This window comes from Vigna umbellata, chromosome 8 (genome assembly GCF_029865625.1).
Source record: "Vigna umbellata cultivar VRB3 chromosome 8, Vumbellata_1.0, whole genome shotgun sequence".
In the NCBI taxonomy this organism is placed as follows: domain Eukaryota; kingdom Viridiplantae; phylum Streptophyta; class Magnoliopsida; order Fabales; family Fabaceae; genus Vigna; species Vigna umbellata.
Window position 1 is genome coordinate 33326992 of NC_142172.1, and position 13073 is coordinate 33340064.

At 33.9% G+C, this 13073-nt stretch overlaps 1 pseudogene; it reads right to left on the reverse strand.

Moving 5' to 3' along the window:
- Positions 1-9163: 9163 nt before the first annotated feature.
- On the reverse strand, positions 9164-11163 carry LOC148194516 (uncharacterized; annotated as a pseudogene).
- Between the last annotated feature and the right edge of the window lie 1910 nt (positions 11164-13073).

The following is a 13073-nucleotide window of genomic DNA, read 5'->3' on the forward strand; positions in this document are numbered from 1 at the left end:
AAGCATTTCATATTAAGCAAATAAAATCCATAGTAACTTAGTGAAGTTGTAATACACATGTATTGGCGAGCATACACAATTCACTGTATTATCCAGCTTATCCTTAGGAAAATGATTATTCAGTCACAAAAATAAATAAATCACATAACACAGAAGGAAGTTAAAAGTAGGATGTCTATAAAATTACATGAGAATAAAAGATATTGAGATCGTAGGATGCATTGACACAAGCTAAGCTAATAATCAGGTAGCTGAAAAATACATATTGCAGTTCATCAACAATACTGAGCACAAGGGACAGAAAGAGAAAGAAAGGTTTTATACCTGTTGCAAAGCATCTTTACGTTCTTCTGAGACACGGCCAGTCAACCGAAACAACAGTTCAATATGCTTCTGACCAGAAAAAAGTTTGTCTCCTGTTATACATTTTCTCCCTTTTATTTTCTTGCAGTCTGACCATCTACAGTATTCATCGGACTTGTAAAACTTTCCATAGTAAAATGACAGTATTTCTCCCATCTCTTTGTTCTCTAGAAATCTTTTTATCTGAACAAAGTTTTTCCCGAAGATAAATAAACCAAGGAGAAAGCTTTTTACATCAGCATCACTCCACGAGTTATTCCAATTAGCTTCTGCTACTGGTACAGTTATATTGAATGCACCATCATTCTGTCCAAGATATCTCCACCCTTCATGTCCACTATCCTCCACTTCATTATGTGCAAGTTCTGATTCTTTTATCACGAAAGGAACTTCCACCTGATATTGATGACCAATTCGAGGACTTGACTGTGGTGCTCTATCTATGTATCTTACATCAAGAGCACTAGGAGGAATTAGCTTCCTTTTAGATGGACGCTCCATAATATTGCTGAAATCCTATCCAATTGATACAACCTGCCAAGCAGTATAGGCTGTTAAACTCATACTATAACTCTTTCAGCAATTGAAATATTATAAAGGAAATGTACATTAGATAACAAGCAGAAGAACAGGATTCACACGAGGCAAAACATGTACATTAGATAACAAGCTGAAGAACAACAGGATTTACACAAATCAAAACATGTACATTAGATACCAAGCAGAAGAACAGGATTGCACACATGCCATTTCCTATTTTCCTTGCCAGCAATTATGCAAAGCATCATACCTATTGAAGGCATTGAGATCTTATAACCATTAGCATGCATTTATTGAAGTTATTTTGCTAAAATTTTCATTTTCCTTTTTAAAATTATGCATGCATATTTTGCTATCTAACAGAATATTAGATACCAACTTGTCTTCACCTTACACTGTCACCATTATTAAATTCTCTAAAACTCAAACACTATATTAACTCTTTGTACTGAATGCTTGACTACTAAAAAATAAAACATCCTAGTTGCACACTGACAGATTTGAAAGGCGACACAAAAGACAGTGATGAATCAGTTAAAACCAATCAAGTGTAAATTTTTTTAATATAAATAGTATAACATATTAAGTGAAAGACGAGAGTGTGAATTTCAACCATAAAATTTAAAATGGGTGATTAAAATAGAACTCAATAATTTCAATCCCTCATGTATAGTTTTATTGTCAAATTTAACTCTCCTACAGAGACTTAAGTACATTATACATACACACACTTCCCCAATCTGCAGTAGGTTGATTGTCTACTATTGCTTTTGGAGATCAACTTATTGAACATGACTATAGTACAAGAAATAAGGAGCCACTATTGGGGAAGGAATTTTTCATGTATCATAATTCCAAGACTTCATTTTTTTTTTCTGAGCAAAGGTAATCAAAACCTAGCTCAATTTAAAACCATCAACTGCTAGCTACAGAAACTCGAACAATGGCTCAAAAAACACACAGAAAACCCTACCATTCTCTTTGCCCAAAGCAAATTAAATTTGCCTACCCTACTCCTTCTCGAACACAGTATTCTTCCCTGACTGACACAACTTCAGAATATGATAACATTATATGACAAACACCGTGTTTATGCGATCTTATAAGCACAGGAAAAAAAAATACCCTTTATGAAAAAATGATACCAATATAATAAAATCCATATCCTCTCACAAGTTCGTTCTGGATCAAAACTAAGAAGTTGATTACAGATTAAATAATTCAATACTCAGTCGTTATGCCTGAGAAAAAAGTATATGTAATCATGGAAAGCAGAGAATAATCAGTACGATGACACAGAGGTTGAGTACAACCCCACATGAGATCACAGCCATATATAATGGTAACAATCAATGGAAACATTATTCTTTGCCAAAACATATTTAAAAGGTTGTTTCTTGACATCTATAAATGACAACATGACATCATGATCATACACACAGCTGCACATGATGCTTGATAACAAGATGGATGAACATTTGTTGAAAACGTGAAAAGCAGACAAATATAATGCATACAAGAAGGCGAGTGACGATATTTGAAGATAAGTTGCACATACATTAAAACGTGTCAGAAAAGTTAATACACATTTCCGAAAAGAGAAGCTAAAGGTAACGACGTAAAGGAATGAGAAGGGAGAAAGAGATAACCTGATGGGTCTTGAAAGGCTAAATTCGATCACAAGCCAGCGATGAAGAGAAGAGCGAAGGGAAACAAATATAAAGCACAAGTGTGTAAACAAATGAACACTCGCTATAGTTATATAGTTATAAAACGTGACCATAGTTATATAGATGTTCTTAAAATTGACCCTGAGTTTACCTTATTAGAAAATCCTTAAAAATTTGAATTCATAGAATAAAATATAACATTTTTTAAAATAAATCTAAGAGTGATTTTAAATTAAAAAAAATCTAAATTTGTTTAATCGTTTAATTTTTTTAATTTAACCATATATATTGACATTTTTATTTAAGCAATTTCAATTTTTGCAACAAAAATAATTAATGGATTGTACTTTCAAAAGCTATTATTTGAAGTTCAGAAACTTGTTTATAATTTTCTTAATTTTTAAAACAATATTTGACGTTGTTATATATTTTAGGATTAAAATGGTGATTGATAAACTTAAATAATTTATAAGTGTTATATTTTATTGTAGATTTCGTTTATACGAGTTTTGGATTTAATCGGTATAGAATATTTCATATTATCTATAAGATCTTTTTATTACATTACTTAATTAACATTGGTGTAATATATCACTATAAAAAAGTAATTTTTCTATTAGTAATGAAAAAAAAAACCACAAATTTGCCAAAGTCATTCAGTGCAATATTATTATATCTTAGCTTCTAACAAGAACATTTAATAAATCTGATAAAAATCTTTAATAACAAAAACAACTATGATATGATTGGAACATTAGTTTAAAATAACAGAAAAAGTTATAAAATAATGACAAGTTCTGATTTTTAGTTTCTTATTTTAAAATGGTCTTACTAATAAATTGTATTTAGTTTTCTTACTGCTCATGTTTCAGTTGATATCTTATCTGTTCAAGAAAAGTTAGAATAAAATTAACTTATATACAAAATTTCAAGGATATAAACATTAATTACATACCTAGTTTACTTTAAAATTATATATTTCATTATATTAAATGAATAATATGTTTTGAATCAATTTTAAAGAGGTCTAATATATTTTTATTTATTTTTGTTAAATCTTGGCCAAAGTCCATTTCCTTTACATTTATTTTTGTGAAGTCTTCCCAAATTTTTCTTAGGGTGTTGCTTCCTCCACCATCAGACCTTTCTCCCTCCACCTCTCCTTTACTATTTTGCCCCTCAGTAAAATTTTATTTTTAGGGTTATTATTTTTTAATTTTACCCATTCACAACCTATTTCACTAATAACCTATTCTAGTCCCGTACATGAGTAAAATATTTTTCTTTCAGGACGTTGCTCCCTTCACCTCCCCGTTTTCTCCCTCCACCTCCCCTTTCCTCTTTTACCCCTCACTCTATTTTTCTATTCCTGATTTATCCTTCACTAAAAGTTTAGTTTTAGGGTTAAAATTTTATAATTTATGTCCATTCCCCACACATAACCTATTCATTATCTATTACGTTCATACTCTCGTTCTTATTCGTATTGGGAATTGTTGCAAGCGTACGTAACAAACTTGAATCTAACTAATCTGGAAAACTCTTAAATGGATGTGAGCATCCGTCAACAATGGATGTCAACATCCGTTTAGGATCGAAAGATATCAAGGCATCGTTTATGTATATAAGATTGAAAAGCAAATAAGGCCGTTGTGGTTTAATGAATTAGGAGGGAATGTGAAACAGTTATGGGGAAATAAGCACTGTTAAAAGAAAACGAATGAAGAAAAGGATGGAGGTTTACAGTTTTGTAAAAGTAGTGTTAGAAGAAGAAGATATGGTTTTGGTGTTTAAATTATAGTGGCAGCAGGACGTTGGGGTTCAAGTGATTAAGAGGAGTAATATTTTATTGTGAAAATGAGCATGGTTTTATAGTCATGCAGAGAAATTAGTAATTAAGTATAGAAGAAGAGGGTTACTGGTTAGGAGAGTTTGTAGTACAAATAAATAATTGAATAGCATGGCTAATTTAACATAAAAAGTAAGTTGAAGAAATAGTATGGTGGGAAGAAGAGAGAAGAAAGTGTGACGGAGGTGAGAAGAAGAGGTGGATGTCAAAAGAAAGCTTTGAGGGGGGGGGGGTGGGCTGTGAGCAGAGTAAAAGTGAATATGTATGGTTTGGTAAATAACATTAAAAGTGAAAAAGTAAAAAGGTTAAAAAAGTAAAACAAAAGGTTGTTTTTGTAATTGAAAAAAATTGAAGAAAGTTGGAGAGGTGGAGGGAGGAAACGGGGAGGTGGAGGGAGCAACGCCCTTTCTTTCATTTTAACATTATACTTCTTTCTCTCTTTCTTTCATCGTTGTGAGATACTACAAGTTGCAAAAGTTGGTGGTGGTGGAAAGAATTATCAAGCAGTCTAACTCTCGTGGTGTATTCGCTCTCGTGGTGCAGTGCTTGTCGTGCTTCCTCCAGGTGCGTATTCGAATAAACCTTGAAAACAAACCCTAAAATAAAAAACGTAACCTTTAAACGGAGGTGACATCCTTCAACGGATGTCACCTCCGTTTAAAGGTTACGTTTTTTATTTTAGGGTTTGTTTTATTAGTATACATTCGTTGATGTATACTTCCTCACGTTGGTCGACGCTCTGGACGCTCCTCCACACCACTGCGGCGACATTCCTTCACACTACGACGGCAATGGAAGCTTTCAAACCAAAAAAAAACTCGAAAGAAAAAGGAATGTAAGAGCGCGGGAGGTGGGGAGGTGAAACGGAAATGGGGAAAGGGGAAGAGAGTTCGGTGGGTGGGTGCTGGGAAAGTAAAATTAGGGTTTCAAATTATTTAAAATAGGGTAAAAGTAAAAATCTTTTTAACTTAAGGATATAATTGTATTTAAAATAATGTGGGGAGGTGGATGAAGTATAGGGTGGTGGTGTTGCTCCCTCCACCACCACACCTTTCTCCCTCCACCTCCCCTTTACTATTTTGCCCCTCAGTAAAATTTTATTTTTAGGGTTATTATTTTTTAATTTTATCCATTCACAACCTATTTCACTAATAACCTATTCTAGTCCCGTACATGAGTAAAATACTTTTCTTTCAGGACGTTGCTCCCTTCACCTCCCCGTTTTCTCCCTCCACCCCCCATTTCCTCTTTTACCCCTCACTATATTTTTCTATTCATGATTTATCCTTCACTAAAAGTTTATTTTTAGGGTTAAAGTTTTATAATTTCTGTCCATTCCCCACACATAACCTATTCATTATCTATTACGTTCATACTCTCGTTCTTATTCGTATTGGGAATTGTTGCAAGCGTACGTAACAAACTTGAATCTAATTAATCTGGAAAACTCTTAAACGGATGTGAGCATCCGTCAACAACTGATGTCAACATCCGTTTAGGATCGAAAGATATTAAGTTTAGAATTTTTATGCATATGGGTTTTAAGGCATCGTTTATGTATATAAGATTGAAAGGCAAATAAGGCCGTTGTGGTTTTATGAATTAGAAGGGAATGTGAAACAGTTATGGGGAAATAAGCACTGTTAAAAGAAAACAAATGAAGAAAAGGGTGGAGGTTTACAGTTTCGTAAAAGTAGTGTTAGAAGAAGAAGATATGGTTTTGGTGTTTAAATAATAGTGGTAGCAGGAAGTTGGGGTTCAAGTGATTAAGAGGAGTAATATTTTATTGTGAAAATGAGCATGGTTTAATAGTCATACAGAGAAATTAGTAATTAAGTATAGAAGAAGAGGGTTACTGGTTAGGAGAGTTTGTAGTACAAATAAATAATTGAATAGCATGGCTAATTTAACGTAAAAAGTAAGTTAAAGAAATAGTATGGTGGGAAGAAGAGAGAAGAAATTGTGACGGAGGTGAGAAGAAGAGGCGGATGTCAAAAGAAAGCTTTGGGGGTGGGCTATGAGCAGAGTAAAAGTGAATATGTAGGGTTTGGTAAATAACATTAAAAGTGAAAAAGTAAAAAGGTGAAAAAGGTAAAACAAAAGGTTGTTTCTGTAATTGAAAAAAAATTGGAGAAAGTTGGAGAGGTGGAGGGAGGAAACGGGGAGGTGGAGGGAGCAACACCCTTTCTTTCATTTTAACATTATACTTCTTTCTCTCTTTCTTTCGTCATTGTGAGATACTACAAGTTGCAAAGGTTGGTGGTGGTGGAAAGAATTATCAAGCAGTCTCCCTCTTGTGGTGCATTCGCTCTCGTGGTGCAATGCTTGTCGTGCTTCCTCTAGGTGCGTATTCGAATAAACCTTGAAAACAAATCCTAAAATAAAAAACGTAACCTTTAAACGGAGGTGACATCCTTCAACGGATGTCAACATCTGTTTAAGGTAAAACGGATGTCGTCCGTTTTACCTTAAACAGATGTTAACATCTGTTGAAGGATGTCACCTCCGTTTAAAGGTTACGTTTTTTATTTTAGGGTTTGTTTTATTAGTATACATCCGTTGATGTATACTTCCTCACGTTGGTCGACGCTCTGGACGCTCTGGACGCTCCTACACACCACGGCGACGACACTCCTTCACACTACGGCGGCAATGGAAGCTTTCAAACCAAAAAAAAAACTCGGAAAAAGGAATGTAAGCGCGGGAGGTGGGGAGTTGAAACAGAAATGTGGAAAGGGGATGAGAATTCCGTGTGGGTGGGTGCTGGGAAAGTAAAATTAGGGTTTCAAATTATTTAAAATAGAGTAAAAGTAAAAATCTTTTTAACTTAAGGATATACTTGTATTTAAAATAATGTGGGGAAGTAGAGGAAGTATAGGGTGGTGGTAGAGGGAGCAACTTCCTTTTTCTTATTGCTCTCACTTGTCCTTTCTACTCTCCTTCAATTTATCTTTTTAATTTGTTTTCATCATTTCTCGTCATTTCCAATAACAAATTTTACCTACTACAAAATAGTTCAGTACGAAACATTTTTATTTTATCAAAATTTAATGTAAAGTAGTTTTTTTTATTTACTTAAAAATACTAATATTCTTTAGTTATTTATATTATGCAAGTATGTGGTAATTTTACTAGTTTTTATGATCGAAAGGTATATTTTCTTCAACTCTTTTGATTTCACATGTTTTGGAAAACTTTGGTGTTATTCTCACTTTCTTTTTTATTTATTGGAATATAAGCAAATATTAGATAAGAGTTATAAGATTGATTTAGTGATATAATTTAGAAAGTAGAGTGGAAGATGTTATGGGTTCAACTCTCCCTGTTAATATTTGAGAATGACAAAAAAAAAAAGTGAACAAATATTTTATTTGTATAACTCAAAAGAAAGTCTCCCCTCACTTGTTATTTTTTCACTTTTCTCGAGCCAACCATCCACATTAAAATTTCATCTACTCTTGCAAGCCTCCTATGTGAATTGAAAATAAAAAGAAATTGCTAATAAGTGATAATTCAACAATAAAATAAAAAAAAGTGTTCTACAAGTACTTTACTTTCTACCAAAAAGAAAAAGTCTTATTCATTTTTATTATTTACATCGAAATAACGGTTCTTATGGTGATGTACCTGAAAAATACTAGAAGGAAAATTGAATAGTATTAATGAAAAAATTATTTTCGCAACATATAACACGTTGTATGCTTAAATGCTCGCCCTAATAAACATTTGTAATTGATTGTAGCTTTTTATGTGCTACTCAGAATATATATTGTAGAGTTTTGTAAGAACCTTCTTACTTGAAGAGTAATCGTTTAGCTTGAAAAGTTCTTGTATTTAGAAATAAAAACACAGCTGCAGGTTTTTATAAGAGATGCGTTTAGGTAAGAGAAGAGATAATTGTACAGTTATTTTTATATTGGTTCATTCCAACTGAGCTACGTCCCGTCTCCTCCACAGAGAGTTCCACTATAATTTTCACAAGATTACAACTGATTATTCGCACACTCCTAGTACTAAGCAACCTTGTCTAGATTTCCTTTGAGTATTTGCACCACTCTTAGTATTAAGCAACCTTGTTTAGATTTTCTTAACTCAATCTGAGTTCAGTTGTAAGTATTTTAATTTTCTCCAGAATTGCAATCAAAGATTGCTTACAAGTCGTTAAGACTATACCTCTTGAAGAGAGGATCTTTCTTTTATCTCTTTCTTACTATCAGTAAGCAGTATGATAATGAAGCTCGAGAGTATTTCTTTTCTTCTCTTTTCTCTTCTCTTATTCTCTTTTTCTGTTTAGATATATTCTTTTTCTTGAGCTCTTTCTCTTCTTCTCTTTTGAATGGATGAATATTTCATTGTATGCTTTCTTCTTGCTATTCTCTTGATTTTTCTTTTGAAGGTTCTTCTATTTAACGGCTTCTTGAATAAATGCCTGTTAGACTAAGCTTTTGCCTTGATTCTTGAGCAGGTCTTTTATTTGCTACAAGTAGTCTGGGTGCAATTGCGTCTGGCATAACGAGCACTTTTCTTAGACGGTTGTTTCCATGTTCGTTCTCTTGCAACAAGGTTAGAGCCATGTTGCGATAGAATTTTATAGAGAGACCACCTTTCACATCCAATGGATGAACCATTTTATAGAGAGACCACCTTTCACATCCAATGGATGAACCGCAGTGAACTGAGATAGATGAGTTCTACATGGTTCAACTATGCATATGCGAGGTGGAGTGATGCCCTCGTTACACTATTCGGGTGTAGTGACATCTGGAATGCATAATGACTGAGAGGGTTCCTGTTTTTCTGATCCTATGCTTCTTGTGGAATTCAAAAATTGTGGTTTGTCTCATCAGCCGGCGGAGAAAGATTTAGTAGTTTGATAGGAGGACCTGCAAGATCTGAAAGACCTGATCTTGGTCTTCGTCTGAATTTATGCCGCATGCTTCTCTTTAGTTGATTTCCACTAGCCACACAGATCATCTGATTTTCACAGTTTTCTGCGATATTTTTCCTTTATAGAAATCAGCATTATTATTATTCTCCATAGCAGCTTCGGTCTCTCTCGGACAAATGTTGTCAACCTTACCTTTACTGTGGTTTGCACAGTTAGTAGAAACTTGGTGCTTGAGGTAACAATGGTGATGGTTGTCAGGTTGACCATCCTCGTTAGATCCCTTTTCTGCTTTTTTTCTCATTGCAGCCACCAACTTTTGTTTTTAGAACTTCAACTTTAAGAAGATTTGGTTCAGCTATCACTTTGCTCAAGACATCTCTGACAGAATCAAAGTAATGATCACCTTTTACAAGTTTTCTCTTGGAAAACTTTTTAACACCAGGTAGAAGAAAGACCACAACATTTTTGGAGCTAAAATGGCCTTGTTTCTTTAGTTTCTCCGAGTGCCAACCTCTTGCCAGTAAGCGGGGCCAAACAGCTTCCCAGAATATATCATTACTTTTGGCTTTCCTGGATTGATAGTCTCCAGTCAAATGCTTGATTATATCACAGGGTTCAAGAGAAGACCAAGTTTTGCTAGCTTGTATAGAACAAGCCTGGGTTTTCTTCCCCCATTCCATGGCTGGGCTGGTAAGGTCTTCCTTCCCCTTACCAATCCCTACAGCTTCCACAAGAACACCAAGTCCAACAGTTGACTTCAAAGAAGAGACGTATTCCTCTAGAGAAGTTCTCCCCTCAGAATAGGACATCGAAACCTGGTTATAGACATAAGAAAAGTGAGGACAGAAAGGAATACGAGTCCATTGACAATAAATGTCTAAATAATATCACTGGTCCAAAATTAACACAAAAATAACCCGTAAATCAGATGTTTTTCCCAACCACTGTATATCTAGCATGCAAAACATTTAATATTAATCAAATAAAATCCATAATAACTTAGTGAAGTTGTAATACACATGTATTGGCTAGCACACACAATGCACTGTATAAGCCAGATTATCCTTAGGAAAATGATTATTCAGTCACAAAAATAAATAAATCACATAACACAGAAGGAAGTTAAAAGTAGGATGTCTATAAAATTACATGAGAATAAAAGATATTGAGATCATAGAATGCATTGACACGAGCTAAGCTAATAATCAGGTAGCTGAAAAATACATATTGCAGTCCATCAACAATACTGAGCACAAGGGACAGAAAGAGAAAGCAAGGCTAAATACCTGTTGCAAAGCATCTTTATATTCTTCTGAGACACGGACAGTCAATCGAAACAACAGTTCAATATGTTTCTGACCAGAAAAAAGTTTGTCTCCTGTTATACATTTTCTTCCTTTTATTTTCTTGCAGTCTGACCATCTACAGTATTCATCGGACTTGTAAAACTTTCCATAGTAAAATGACAATATTTCTCCCATCACTTTGTTATCTAGAAATCTTTTTATCTGAACAAAGCTTTTTCCGAAGATAAATAAACCAAGGAGAAAGCTTTTTACATCAGCATCACTCCACGAGCTATTCCAATTAGCTTCTGCTACTGATCCAGTTATATTGACTGCACCATCATTGTGTCCAAGATATCTCCACCCTTTATGTCCACTATCCTCCACTTCATTATGTGCAAGTTCTGATTCTTTTATCATGGAAGGAACTTCTACCTGGTATTGATGACCAATTCGAGGACTTGACTTTGGGGCTGTATCTATGTAGCTTATATCAAGAGCACTTGGAGGAATTAGCTTCCTTTTAGATGGACGCTGCATAATATTGCTACAATCCTATCCAAATGATACCACCTGCCAAGCATTATAGACTATTAAACTCATACTATAACTCTATCAGCAATTGAAATATTATAAAGGAAATGTATATTAGATAACAAGCAGAAGAACAGCATTCACACGAGTCAAAACATGCATTAGATAACAAGCTGAAGAACAGGATTCACTCGAATCAAAACATGTACTGGGAGTCAAACATGTACATTAGATAACAAGCTGAAGAACAGGATTCACACACCTGCCATTTCAGCAATTATGCAAAGCATCATACCTATTGAAGGCATTGAGATCTTATAACCCTTAGCATGCATTTATTGAAGCTATTTTTCTAACATTTTCATTTGCCATTTTAAAAATTATCCATGCATATTTAGCTTTCTAACAGAATATTAGATACCAACTTGTCTTCACCTTACACTGTCACCATTATTAAATTCTCTAAAACTCAAACACTATATTAACTCTTTGCACTGAATGGTTGACTACTAAGAAATAAAACATTGTAGTTGCACACTGGCAGATTTGAAAGGCGACACAAAAGACAGGGCTTTAGCACAGTGATGGATCAGTTAAAACTAGTCAAGAGTAAATTTTTTTAATATAAATAGTATAACATATCAAGTGAGAGACAAGAGTGTGAATTTCAACCATAAAATTTAAAATGGGTGATTAAAATTAGAACTCAGAATAATCTCAATCATCATGTATAGTTTTATAGTCAAAATTAACTCTCCTACAGAGACTTAAGGACATTATACATACACTTCCCCAATCTGCAGTAGGTTGATTGTCTACTATTGCTTTTGGAGGTCAACCTATTGAACATGATTATAGTACAAGTAATAAGGAACTACTATTGGGGAAGGAATTTTTCTTGTATCATAATTCCAAAACTTGATTTTTTATTTCTGAGCCAAGGTAATCAAAACCTAGCTCGATTTAAAACATCAACTGCTAGTTACCGAAACTCAACCAATGGCTCAAAATACACACAGAAAACTCTACCATTCTCTTTGCTCAAAGCAAATTCAATTTGCCTACCCTACTCCTTCTCGAATACAACATTCTTCTCAGACTGACAACTTCAGAATATGATAACATTATATGACAACCACCGTGTTTATGCGATCTTACAAGCAAAGGGAAAAAAAATGCCCTTTATGAACATCATACCAATATAACAAAATCCATATCCTCTCACAGGTAAGTTCTTGATCAAAGCTAACAAATATAACCCTTTATGCCTGAGAAAAAAGTATATGTAATAATGGAAACCAGAGAATAATCAGTGCGATGACACAGAGGTTGAGTACAACCCCACATGAGATCACAGCCATATAATGGTAACAATCAATGGAAACATTATTCTTTGCCAAAAATATTTAAAAGGTTGTTTCTTGGCATCCTATAAATGACAACATGACATCATGATCATACATACACACAGCTGCACATGATGCTTGATAATAAGATGGATGAACATTTGTTGGAAACGTGAAAAGCAGACAAATATAATGCATTCGAGAAGGTGAGTGACGATATTTGGAGATAAGTTGCACATACATTCAAACGAGTAAGAAAAGTTAATACACATTTGCGAAAATAGAAGTTAAAGGTAACGACTTAAAGGAATTGAGAACAGAGAAAGAGAGAACCTTAATGGTCGAATTCGTTCACAATCCAACAATGAAGAGAAGAGCGAAGGGAAACAAATATAAAGCACAAGTGTGTAAACAAATCAACACTGGCTCTAGTTATAAAAAGTGACCTTAGTTATATACATGTTCTTGAAATTGATCCTGATTTTACCTTATTAGAAAATCCTTAAAATTTGAGTTGATAGAATAAAAGATAACATTTTTTAAATAATTTTAAGAGTGATTTTAAATTTAAAAAAATCTAAATTTGTTTAATAGTTT